We start from the raw sequence: 12,518 nt of genomic DNA, 5'->3' as shown, positions 1-12,518 counted from the left end.
GAGGTACTGACCCATAGGCATTTGCCAAGTCCAGCCATACTACACTCAGGTTCTTCTTTGCCTTCTTGGCTGTTTGTATTGTGTGCCAAATCATACTGGTGTGCTCCAAACATCCTGGAAAACCAGGTATTCCAGCTTTCTGTACTGATGTGTTGATCAACCCATTGTCCAAGACAAATGATGCAAGTCTCTCCGCTAGTATTCCAAACATTACCTTTCCTTCTACATTCAATAGAGAGATTGGTCTGAACTGGCCTAGAGTGCTAGAGTTCTCTTCTTTGGGGATGTAAACACCTTCCGCTTTGTTCCATGACAGTGGGACCACATCCTTTCTCCAAACCACTTTCAATAATTTCCAGAGGAGTTTCCTGAGCCCATCACACTTTTTGTACACTTTATATGGGATCCCATTTGAGCCAGGTGCTGAAGAAGCCCTTGCTTTGTCAATGAACCTCTCGACTTCCGAGAGTTTTAGTTCTGATAGGTCAAACTCTACACCTGGCTGTGGTGGTCTTACTAGCCCTGCAATCACAGGCATAGGTAACTCCCGGTGTTCATCAGAATAAACTCTCCTTAGATGTTCTTCAAGTTCTTCTTGTGGTACATTGAGCTCTCCACTCTTGCTCTGCTCAAAAAGTCCCTTGGTGAATCGATGTGGGTTCGCAAAGAAGGAGCGTCTAGCTTTTTCTCTTCTCTTCCTCTTGGCCCGTTGTCTTTCAGCCCGTCGCAATGCAGCGAGTTTGCACCTAGCTTGCCCACGTAATGCCTCGAGCCCTGGTTTCTCCTCTGGACTTGCTGCCTTCCAGCTGTGTGCAATAGATCTTAATTCCTTCTTCAACTTAGCTATTTCCCTCTGACGTCTGCTTGGTGTTGGCGCAGGACGTTTCGCTCGTGGTTCACTAATTCCAAACTTCGTCTGCCCAAAGTCATAGATCATGTCGCCCAACACCTCAAGCTTCCTCTTGGATGATCCTTTCAGGTTATTTTCCAGCACCTTGGTGATGTCTTCATCAAATTCACTCCAAGCCTTCACATCTGCCATTTGCCGTATGACTAACGACCAAAAAAACTGACCTTTACCTGAGAAAATAAAGATATGGATAGAAATGAGATGAAAGAACATGAAAGATAGTTGGGGATACTCCCCTTGGGTCCTAGGACTAACTGCCGGGAAAGTACTATGCTAGTTAGATGGCGGTATTTTAAAATTGGCATTTACACATGCTTTTATGATACTGAAATCAGTGCATCATTTAAATAGCACTATAACTTACCGATATTTTTAGGACAGCTGTTGAGTTCAGAGCTGCCTCTATATATGCATTAACCCAGTCACAGCTTACTCTTCACGACGTGCGCCACTTCTTTGGACCAGAGTTGCCTCTGTGAGGGAGACGTTTTTTTTACAATTAACTAAGTTTTAAAGTATACACGAGGTCGCTGTAATTGAATAAAATATATTTTTTGCCCCTGCCCTCTTGCTTTCCTTTTCGTTCCCTCTGTCAGTTACCCCTACTAGTATCATCATCATCTATTTATGTTGCTGTAGCTAGCTCATATTTTACTGAACCTAGTGGTCATGGCATTTTGTAATTCAATTTGAAACCCCTGTGCGTTCATAAACCTGTTATGTGGCTTGTTCTTTAATTAGAAAACAGTATACATTTAAAATGAGCCGTATATGGATAGGTCAAAAAGCTATAAATCCGTTTCCTTGTCATCAACAATCAAGTATCATATATTGTTCTGTTGTATACAATGATGGCAATGATATTATTTTAAGTTTATAGTGCTTTACAGCTATACAAGGTGATCTCAGTTCTACTTCCCTTGTATTTTTGAAGACTGAATCAATGAGTGGTTGTTTATAAGTGCCAGTGCACGAAATAGAAGATTGTTATACCAGCTATACAAAAACAGATTATTGTTTAATATTTTAAATAACATTTTGAAATTTACATTCATCGGCCGATAATGACTTCTGTACAACTCACTAGTCCTGAATTGTCTAAAAGGTTTGTCTCACTATGAAACTATATCTTGATATAGATTATCTCTACATCGTAAACTTTCTTCAAAACGCTGTCAAACAAACTGACAGAACCGTTGAGGTAGCCAGTTGTCAACAACACGTTTGTCAGGGCGAACCGTTCATAGCCCCTTTGTGATGTTGTAACAAATAACACCTGTAACAAGGTTTTTGATGCTCTTAGCATTCTTGGCCCAGTTTACCATGTTTTAAATCCCTCTTGGAAACCTTTTGTTATGTAAGAAACCATCTGGCTAAAGGGATGTACAATAACTCTTTTTGCAGTGTTTGAATTTTAATCGGAGTTACCAACTCCGCCCCATAAAAGCACATATCGAGTTCCGTCGGGGATGTTTTTGCGGGAAGACCTGTAACATTGATTGATTGCCGTAATGAGTATACTAGTTTTGGTGTAGTCTCCAACCAGACCCAATAGATTGCAAAGACCGTATCCAACTGGAAGAAGGAGCTTATAGTGCAATCTAAGGTCTGGAACAAGTCGGTCTGAACAAAGGCTATTAACATCTAATTGTTACCTAATCAAACTGTGCTTCTGTAAGTGAGTTTATTACTCTCTGTCCGCACGGGCGTGCGGCGCCATGCCGGGCTGTCACCTCCAGGCCGCGACTGAGAGGCCGTTCACTTGGGCAGAGCTGTACCGCGAAAATTGAACTTCCCAGGAAAAATAAACTAAATGTTGCCAACAGAAAAGACTTGGTCTCTTTTTCAAAATCAATCTGTTACGAAGATCGCTACCAAAACTGCTTCAATCGTCACAAAATGCGATCAATTTTGACCAGTTACGTCGGAACTGTAAGGGCAATTCCCGCCATGTGGTCACGTGGAATCTTGGAGTTAATCTCTAGTAATAGTGGCTTGAACCCGAAACAGTAAACATTGTCTACGAATGTTTTTGTAAGAATGGTTTTCCATGATGCCACAAACACCGCCGATGGGTGAAAGAAACTGCTATTGTGAGAGCTTTTTACTAGGCTCAACCAAGGCGCGAACCTCCCACTGGGACGTGCGCGGGTGACTGGGCTTGGTCATAAAAAGATTAGTACCCCGGACATTCGTACGGCTGTTAGCATTACAACGAGGAGGGGCAGCGGCACCTTTATTGAATAGAAATGCTCCGCCCTGTTTGAGTTGTGGCAGACCTTGGTTGGCTATGAGACTTGGGTTGGCTATGAAAACTCCTTCTGCCTGTTGGATACGGTCTTTGCCAACCCATAGGTCTGCTTGGAGACTAGTTTTGGTGGTCACTCTGAGACCCCAGAACAATTGTGCCTGCCGTGACCATTATTATTGTACTGGCTAAACTTGTGTTCGAAATAACATGTGGCCCTTGGGAATTGAAGCCATAACAGATTTATAATTCTGTTTTGCCCAGGGGACTGACAAACAGGGCAGAGTGCTCTGTGTGGCAGCGTGTAAAGCATTCCACCCAGAGTCGAACATCAATTTGATCCCACCTTTTTGAGGGGTCTTCAGTTGCAGATTTGCGAAGTTACATCATACTTCAATTAAGCTTGGAGCGGAAACTTGGTGGCTGTGCCTCCATTATCAAGCATTTGTAACCTACTAGCTCCTTAGCTCTCTCTGGCTTGTTCTTTATCAACGTCAACATTTGATATACCTCTATCCATTGTTGCCAGCTAGCACTTTTAAGGGGGCCTTTTCGCACTTAACGAAAAACGCTCTTAGAAGGTGAGCCGAGGTGTCTGGATTGGGTAGTGAAAAATATTGAAACTCAAAATTTTCTCACCTTTGGTGATATGGTAGCGCATTCACTGTGAAGTAAACTGACCATATCCCGTAATTACTTGACTTGAAGATTCTCACTCCATCCGTGTTCATCAGCAGGGGCATGTTGTTTGGCTCCCTCAACTCCTAAATCTTCTTGTACTGCCTGCCATCGGTGATATCTTCATATTTGTTGGCCCTTCCTGCTTCTGTCAAACCTGTCTTGAATCATTTTGAAGAATCCTTCACCTGTAGGAAAAACACAAATGTATATATAATAGTGATATTACATTTAAAAACACATTTGCATTTGTTAAGAAAGAATTGAGTTATTTTTTTACTGCTACTGTAACTCTAATTAGGACTGTAGAAAACTTGCTCAGTCTGCATTGACATTAATCCGTCAGGTTACCAAAATCTGCCACAACAATACACTACTAGGTGCATTAATGTGAAAATTATGTGAATTTGCTGCAAAATTCCAAGAAAATGTGACATAATGTGAATCCGACCATAAATATGTGAAACCCAAAATGTGATTTTTTTTCAAAATGTGAATCGCGAAATGTTATCTTATGTGAAAAAATGTGACCCTTTAAGAAATGTGAATCCATTATGTGAAATCACACAACCCTAAAACGTGACCCAAAAAAATGTGAATCTGAAATGTGAAAAAATGTGAAGAAATGTGAAAAGGTTTTCTTCCGCAAACGGCAAAGAGTCAAATGTGAAATTATGTGAAATTCAAATCACATTTTTTCACAGAATTCTGGGAATGTAATTTTATGTGATAATGTTTCACATAATTTCACATTTGCCGGTGTCTAGCTGATTATGTGATTTTATGTGAAAAAATGCCCAACAGGCAACAGCTTTTATTTTCCACGAGTTCTCCAAGGTTAACAGTAAATACTGTGTTGATGTAGTAATCATCTATATATTTATCAATAAGAAATAGATATTAATGCAATTAATCAATCAATCAATCATTCGCGAGCATCAGGAACTAATGCAGCACCCCTTTCGTCTCCAGCATCTACCGACGTTCGATCTTTTAAATGCTATCAGAAGTAACCTCTGGAAATATTTACATTATAATATCATTATCAAGTATGTGTTAAGTGAGCTCACGGGTGGATGCTGTAAACATTTCCGCGGCTGTATGACTTCGAAATTCCTAACCTACCATCCAGTCTGGCGTGTCGTCATTGGCTATAGGCCGGGCTATGTTCGGCCAAGCTTTCTTTCGGGAAGACTGAGCTTTCTGCCGTTACGGCACAGGTTATCTTTGGCAACAGTGTATTACGTGGTAGAAATGTAATCGGTCGCAACGATAAGCGGGGAAAAAATGAACACCTACCACGTAAAATTACTATCGGGTGCCATGATATTACCCCGGGGGCGGTAAACCCTTCCGTCCCGAAGAGATCCCGGCCAATACACGGTAGACCGGATTCCGGATTAATGGTCCCTTGACTTGAGATCTAAAATGCAACGAGCCAACGGAATCATACGAGAATCTCACATATGTTCTGATGTTAAACACCTCTATCCAACTTCTTACAGTGTCCTTAACTTAAGAAAAAAAACAAAAAAACACCAACTTTTCAATACGAGACGATTTAGAAAGGTCTATCAGGGCGTGTATTTGTACTTTCTATTTTGAAGTATTTTTCAAACCCTCCACAAAACACCCATTACTCAAAATGTATCACTAGGATGCTGTATATCTTGTCATATTATAACATACATTTTCAGGGGGGCGAAGATTCTCAGGTTTAGAAAACAACACGGAACTAGTAATTTTCTCATACAAGACTGCCAAACAGATGTTTTTACATGACGTGTGCGAAATCCACGCTGTGTATATATCTTCCCGAATAAAAATGGTCTAACGCTCTACAAGTCAACAGCAGAATATGACCTCATACTAGAATCCCAGATATCTTGTGACTTCACAACATATCTTTCTCCCTTCCTACAGTGTTCCTGACACCAAAAACAAAACGAAACCATCAACTTATAAATACGAGACGATTTACAATTGTGTGTCCGTGAGCGCATTCAAACTCTTTAAACCGCGCGCGCTGTGTAACTTTCTATTTAGAAGTTTTTCTCTCGAATCCACCACAAAACATCCGTTACTCAAATTGAATTACTAGGATGCTGTATATGTTGACGTATGACTACATGCATTTCAGGGGTGTCAAAGGTTTTACGGTCTAGAAAACAACTCGAAACTACTAATTTTCTAATCCAAGACTACCCAACACACGTTTTATTTGACGTGTACGAAATCCTCGCTGTGTATATTTCTGCCTGGATCCAATTTTCCAAATGCTGTACAAGTGGCCCGTAGTCTTTGATCTTATACTAGAATTCTAGGTATCTTATGACGTTACAACAAGTCTTTTTAACTTCCTACAGTTTTCTTAACACCAGAAAACATCACGGAACCATCAACTTTTCGATACGAGGCGATTTAAAATAGCGTACGTGTCCGTGAGCGCATTCAAACGCTTTAAACCGCGCGCGCTGTGTAACTTTCTATTTAGAAGTTTTTCTCTCGAATCCTTCACAAATCATCCGTTACTCAAATTGAATTACTAGGATGCTGTATATGTTGTCGTATAACAACATGCATTTTAGGGGTGTCAAAGGTTCGACGGTCTAGAAAACAACTCGAAACTACTAATTTTCTAATCCAAGACTACCCAATACACGTTTTATTTGACGTGCACGAAATCCTCGCTGTGTATATTTCTGCCCGGATCCAATTTTCCAAATGCTGTATAAGTGGCCCGTAGTCTTTGATCTTAAACTAAAATTCTAGGTATTTTGTGACGTTACAACAAATCTTTTCAACTTCCTACAGTGTTCTAAAGACCAGAAAACATCACGGAACCATCAACTTTTCGATACGAGGCGATTTAAAATAGCGTACGTGTCCGTGAGCGCATTTAAACTCTTTAAACCGCGCGCGCTGTGTAACTTTCTATTTAGAAGTTTTTCTCTCGAATCCACCACAAAACATCCGTTACTCAAATTGAATTACTAGGATGCTGTATATGTTGTCGTATAACAACATGCATTTTAGGGGTGTCAAAGGTTCGACGGTCTAGAAAACAAGACGAAACTACTAATTTTCTAATCCAAGACTACCCAACACACGTTTTATTTGACGTGTACGAAATCCTCGCTGTGTATATTTCTGCCCGGATCCAATTTTCTAAATGCTGTACAAGTGGCGCGTAGCCTTTGATCTTAAACTAGAATTCTAGGTATCTTGTGACGTTATAACAAGTCTTTTTAACTTCCTACAGTGTTCTTAACACCAGAAAACAACACGGAACAAGTAACTTTTCGATACGAGACGATTTACAATAGCGTACGTTTCCGTGAGCGCACCAAACTCTTTAAACCGCGCGCGCTGTGTAACTTTCAATTTAGAAGTTTTTCTCTCGAATCCACCACAAAACATCCGTTACTCAAATTGAATTACTAGGATGCTGTATATGTTGTCTTATAACAACATGCATTTTAGGGGTGTAAAAGGTTCGACGGTCTAGAAAACAAGACGAAACTACTAATTTTCTAATCCAAGACTACCCAACACACGTTTTATTTGACGTGTATAAAATCCTCGCTGTGTATATTTCTGCCCGGATCCAATTTTCCAAATGCTGTACAAGTGGCGCGTAGCCTTTGATCTTAAACTAGAATTCTAGGTATCTTGTGACGTTACAACAAGTCTTTTTAACTTCCTACAGTGTTCTTGACACCAGAAAACAACACGGAATCATCAACTTATCGATACGAGGCGATTTACAATAGCGTACGTGTCCGTGAGCGCATCAAACTCTTTAAACCGCGCGCGCTGTGTAACTTTCTGTTTAGAAGTTTTTCTCTCGAATCCACCACAAAACACCCGTTACTCAAATTGAATTACTAGGATGCTGTATATTTTGTCGTATAATAACATGCATTTCAGGGGTGTCAAAGGTTCGACGGTCTAGAAAACAACTCGAAACCTCTAATTTTCTAATCCAAGACTACCCAACACACGTTTTATTTGACGTGTACGAAAGCCTCGCTGTGTATATTTCTGCCCGGATCCAATTTTTCAAATGCTGTACAAGTGGCCCGTAGTCTTTGATCTTATACTAGAATTCTAGGTATCTTATGACGTTACAACAAGTCTTTTCGACTTTCTACAGTTTTCTTAACACCAGAAAACATCACGGAACCATCAACGTTTCGATACGAGGCGATTTAAAATAGCGTACGTGTCCGTGAGCGCTTTCAAACTCTTTAAACCGCGCGCGCTGTGTAACTTTCAATTTAGAAGTTTTTCTCTCGAATCCACCACAAAACATCCGTTACTCAAATTGAATTACTAGGATGCTGTATATGTTGTCGTATAACAACATGCATTTTAGGGGTGTCAAAGGTTCGACGGTCTAGAAAACAAGACGAAACTACTAATTTTCTAATCCAAGACTACCCAACACACGTTTTATTTGACGTGTACAAAATCCTCGCTGTGTATATTTCTGCCCGGATCCAATTTTCCAAATGCTGTACAAGTGGCGCGTAGCCTTTGATCTTAAACTAGAATTCTAGGTATCTTGTGACGTTACAACAAGTCTTTTCAACTTCCTACAGTGTTCTTGACACCAGAAAACAACACGGAACCATCAACTTATCGATACGAGGCGATTTACATTAGCGCACGTGTCCGTGAGCGCTTTCAAACTCTTTAAACCGCGCGCGCTGTGTAACTTTCAATTTAGAAGTTTTTCTCTCGAATCCACCACAAAACATCCGTTACTCAAATTGAATTACTAGGATGCTGTATATATTGACGTATTACTACATGCATTTCAGGGGTGTCAAAGGTTTTACGGTCTAGAAAACAAGACGAAACTACTAATTTTCTAATCCAAGACTACCCAACACACGTTTTATTTGACGTGTACGAAATCCTCGCTGTGTATATTTCTGCCCGGATCCAATTTTCCAAATGCTGTACAAGTGGCGCGTAGCCTTTGATCTTAAACTAGAATTCTAGGTATTTTGTGACGTTACAACAAATCTTTTCAACTTCCTACAATGTTCTAAAGACCATAAAACATCACGGATTCATCAACTTTTCGATAGGAGACGATTTACAATAGCGTACGTGTCCGTGAGCGCATTTAAACTCTTTAAACCGCGCGCGCTGTGTAACTTTCAATTTAGAAGTTTTTCTCTCGAATCCACCACAAAACACCCGTTACTCAAATTGAATTACTAGGATGCTGTATATCTTGTCGTATAATAACATGCATTTTAGGGGCGTCAAAGGTTCGACGGTCTAGAGAACAAGACGAAACTACTAATTTTCTAATCCAAGACTACCCAACACACGTTTTATTTGAGTTGTACGAAATCCTCGCTGTGTATATTTCTCCCCGGATGCAATTTTCCAAACGCTGTACAAGTGGCCCGTAGCCTATGATCTTATACTAGAATGCTATGCATCTTGTGACGTTACAACAAGTCTTTTCGACTTCCTACAGTGCTCCTTACACCAGAAAATAACACGGAACAAGTAACTTTTCAATACGAGACGATTTACAATAGTGTGTCCATGAGCGCATTCAAACTCTTTAAACCGCACTGTGTAACTTTCTATTTAGAAATCTTTTTTTTTTCAAATCTTCCTCAAAACACCCGTTACTCATAATAAATTACTAGGATGCTGTATATCTTGTCGTATAACAACATGCATTTTTGAGGCAGTCGAAGGTTTGTAGATCTAGAAAACAACACGGAACTATTAATTTTCTAATCCAAGACTGCCCAACACACGTTTTATTTGACGTGCACGAAAGCCGCGCTGTATATATGTCTGTCCGGATGTCATTTTCCAAACGCTGTACAAGTGGCTCGTAGTCTATGATCTTATACTAGAGCTCTTTGTATCTTGTGACGTTACAACAAGTCTTTTTAACTGACCACGGTGTTTTCTAAACACCAGAAAACAACACGGATCCATCAACTTTTTAATACGAGACGATTTACAATAGTGTGTCCGTGATTGCATTCAAACTCTTTAAACCGCGGACGCTGTGTAACTTTCTATCTAGAAGTTTTCTTCTCGAATGCCCCACAAAACGCCCGTTACTCAAAATGAATCACTAGGATGCTATATATCTTGTCATATTACAACATGCATTTAAGGGGTATCGTAGTTTCTCTGGTGAAGAAAACAACACGGAACCAATTGTTTTTCATTAAAAGACTACGTAATAGTTTTTCATGACGTGTGTGAAATTTATATATTTCTTTTTGTAGTTTTTTGATCAAGGTTTTAGTAGCATTAAAAGTGGCGATGACTAATTTGTAGCTAATTCAGGGGAAATCGGTAGTTATGAAGACAGTCCAAATACCAGGGAAGGGTGATAGGGGGATTTTAAGCAAATATATAAATACGTGCATAGACCATATTGAAAAAAAAAAGTAAATTCTGTACGTGTCTTTATTGAGACAGTCTCAATTTATCCCTGCTTTGGCACATGGGAGTTTTATCTGTGAAAGGTCCAACATGTGTGAAATTCCACCATTTCACACCTTCGCAAAAAAGGAGTTTTATATGAATATCAAAGAGTCGGATTTGAATGAGCGCGTTACAATAGAGCTGCATATGTACAAGGAGCGCGGCAAGGATTTGCAAAACAGGCGTTAGCCTTTCAAAGAAATAAACAATTTCTCTACTTTGATGGCAGGAGCTTTGAATATCAGTGTCTAATAAACAGTATCTATTGTGAACTCGCAAAATGGGAACAGACGCTAGAGCGTTTCTTGCATTTGTAGATCGTAATCATGTTTGCTTCAGAAACCGAACGTATTTTAATAAGATATAAGATGCAAAGATTGACTTGGTTACTCATTAATTAGGTTCTCCATAAAACTGTAAGAGTTTGAAACATCTTAGTCATTTACTTGATGTCGGCCATAATGCTTATATTGAATCTTTTACACAGACTGTCTTTTCAAATTTGGCCGAGGAGTTTAAAAAAGATCAGGCCCTTCTTGACTCTCTTAAAATCTATGGTGGGACATGAAGGCGAGGGGCTGGGCGTTGCTGTCAAAGTGTGAATGGGGCGTGACATTAGGTGCTTTCACTTGTAAAGTAGTTAATCAACAACTGAACAGTGGCACACCTTCTGTCAATTGTTGTCTGAATGCTAAATTTTAGTCAAGTCACAGCGCAAAGCGTTTTATCGTTTGCAACGCATCTTTTGCGAGCATATCTCTTAAATGTTTAGCTTGATCGACGAAGAAAAGTGAGGTGGAGAAAACAAGCTACCTTATAGCTCACTTACGAATGTCACCGTTTAATGATGGTTAATCACCATACTTTGAAAGAAAGGCTACATGTGTAAACGCGGGGGGGGGGGGATTGTGGTATCGGAATGTGTAGTTAAATAAGTATAGACGTCATATATAAACGTTGGGAAAAAATAACTACACTTACCTTTTACATATTCTGTCAATTCAAATGTCTTCAAATCTTGTGTAAGGCAATTCACATTAATTTCACATTTAAAGAATGTGAAATTTATGTGATTCGCATATCACATTTTTTCACATTTCGCTTTTTTTGAACATCACATAAATTTCACATTTCTCGGCTTGCTAGTTGTTTTCACATCTTTTAACATTTTGCAGCAGACCGCATTTCACATAACTTCCACATGAAGTCACATTTTATAAAATGTGATTTGATATAACATTATTTCACATTTTCACCGAGAGCACGTTTCACATAAAATCACATAAACATAGGCGGCGGAAAAATGCACTGGTAGTCACATAACTTCACATAATGGGTGAACAGCCAACTTCACATTTATATAACATATTTTCACATTTGAAAATGTGATTTTTCTAGATCTTTTAGGGTGAATGTGAAATAATGTGACGCAAAATAATAACATGTTTTCACATTTCAGTGTCGCTCTTCAGAAATGTGACCTGAATGTTATTTTATGTAATTATCTGTCAATTTATGTGAAAAAATGTAATGCTGTTGGACCTCAAAATTTTTCACTTTATATAACATTTTATCACATTTTCTTCAAATTTTGCCGAAAATTCACATAATTTTCACATTTATGCACCTAGTAGTGATATCAAAGTGACATGTAATTATACCCAGCAGTAATATAGAAATAGCAGCTACCTACAGGGATAAACAAGTCCGTAGGCCTGATGAAAGTGTGGATCAGGCTATCGTATGTCCCATCGCATTTGCCCGATCAGGGCCAGTGTGATTTATCCATGGGTGTGATATCTACATGGGTAGACTGCTGTTTGGAGGATTTGAAGTTGTTGTTTGCGGACGGGTCAGCGGCGCGGCTCAACGGTTAAACGTAATTAAATGCTGCAAATCCGCTCCCCACCGAAAGTTGTAATTTGCCTGAAGGGTGCGGTACTCTCAATCAAATTCCAACACAGAAGCCCATGCGTACCGCTGGCCAAGCTCTAGAATCTTGACAGTATAGGCCATGTAGGTACTCTGTTGAAACATTGAATGTAGTCAAATAAAATAAACACCAGACGGCGTCTCGGAACTGTTCATATTGTTGTTAATTGCTCATACGAATTCACGGTATAAGTCTATTTGTGCTAACGATGATTGTTTTCATTCCCCAGATGTGTACAGGACAGCTGGGTGTGTTTGGAATGCATGTTC

The sequence above is a fragment of the Branchiostoma lanceolatum genome, chromosome 12 (assembly GCF_035083965.1).
Source record: "Branchiostoma lanceolatum isolate klBraLanc5 chromosome 12, klBraLanc5.hap2, whole genome shotgun sequence".
Lineage (NCBI taxonomy): Eukaryota > Metazoa > Chordata > Leptocardii > Amphioxiformes > Branchiostomatidae > Branchiostoma > Branchiostoma lanceolatum.
The sequence above is the reverse complement of the archived record's forward strand: the minus strand, read 5'-3'. Positions refer to the sequence as shown.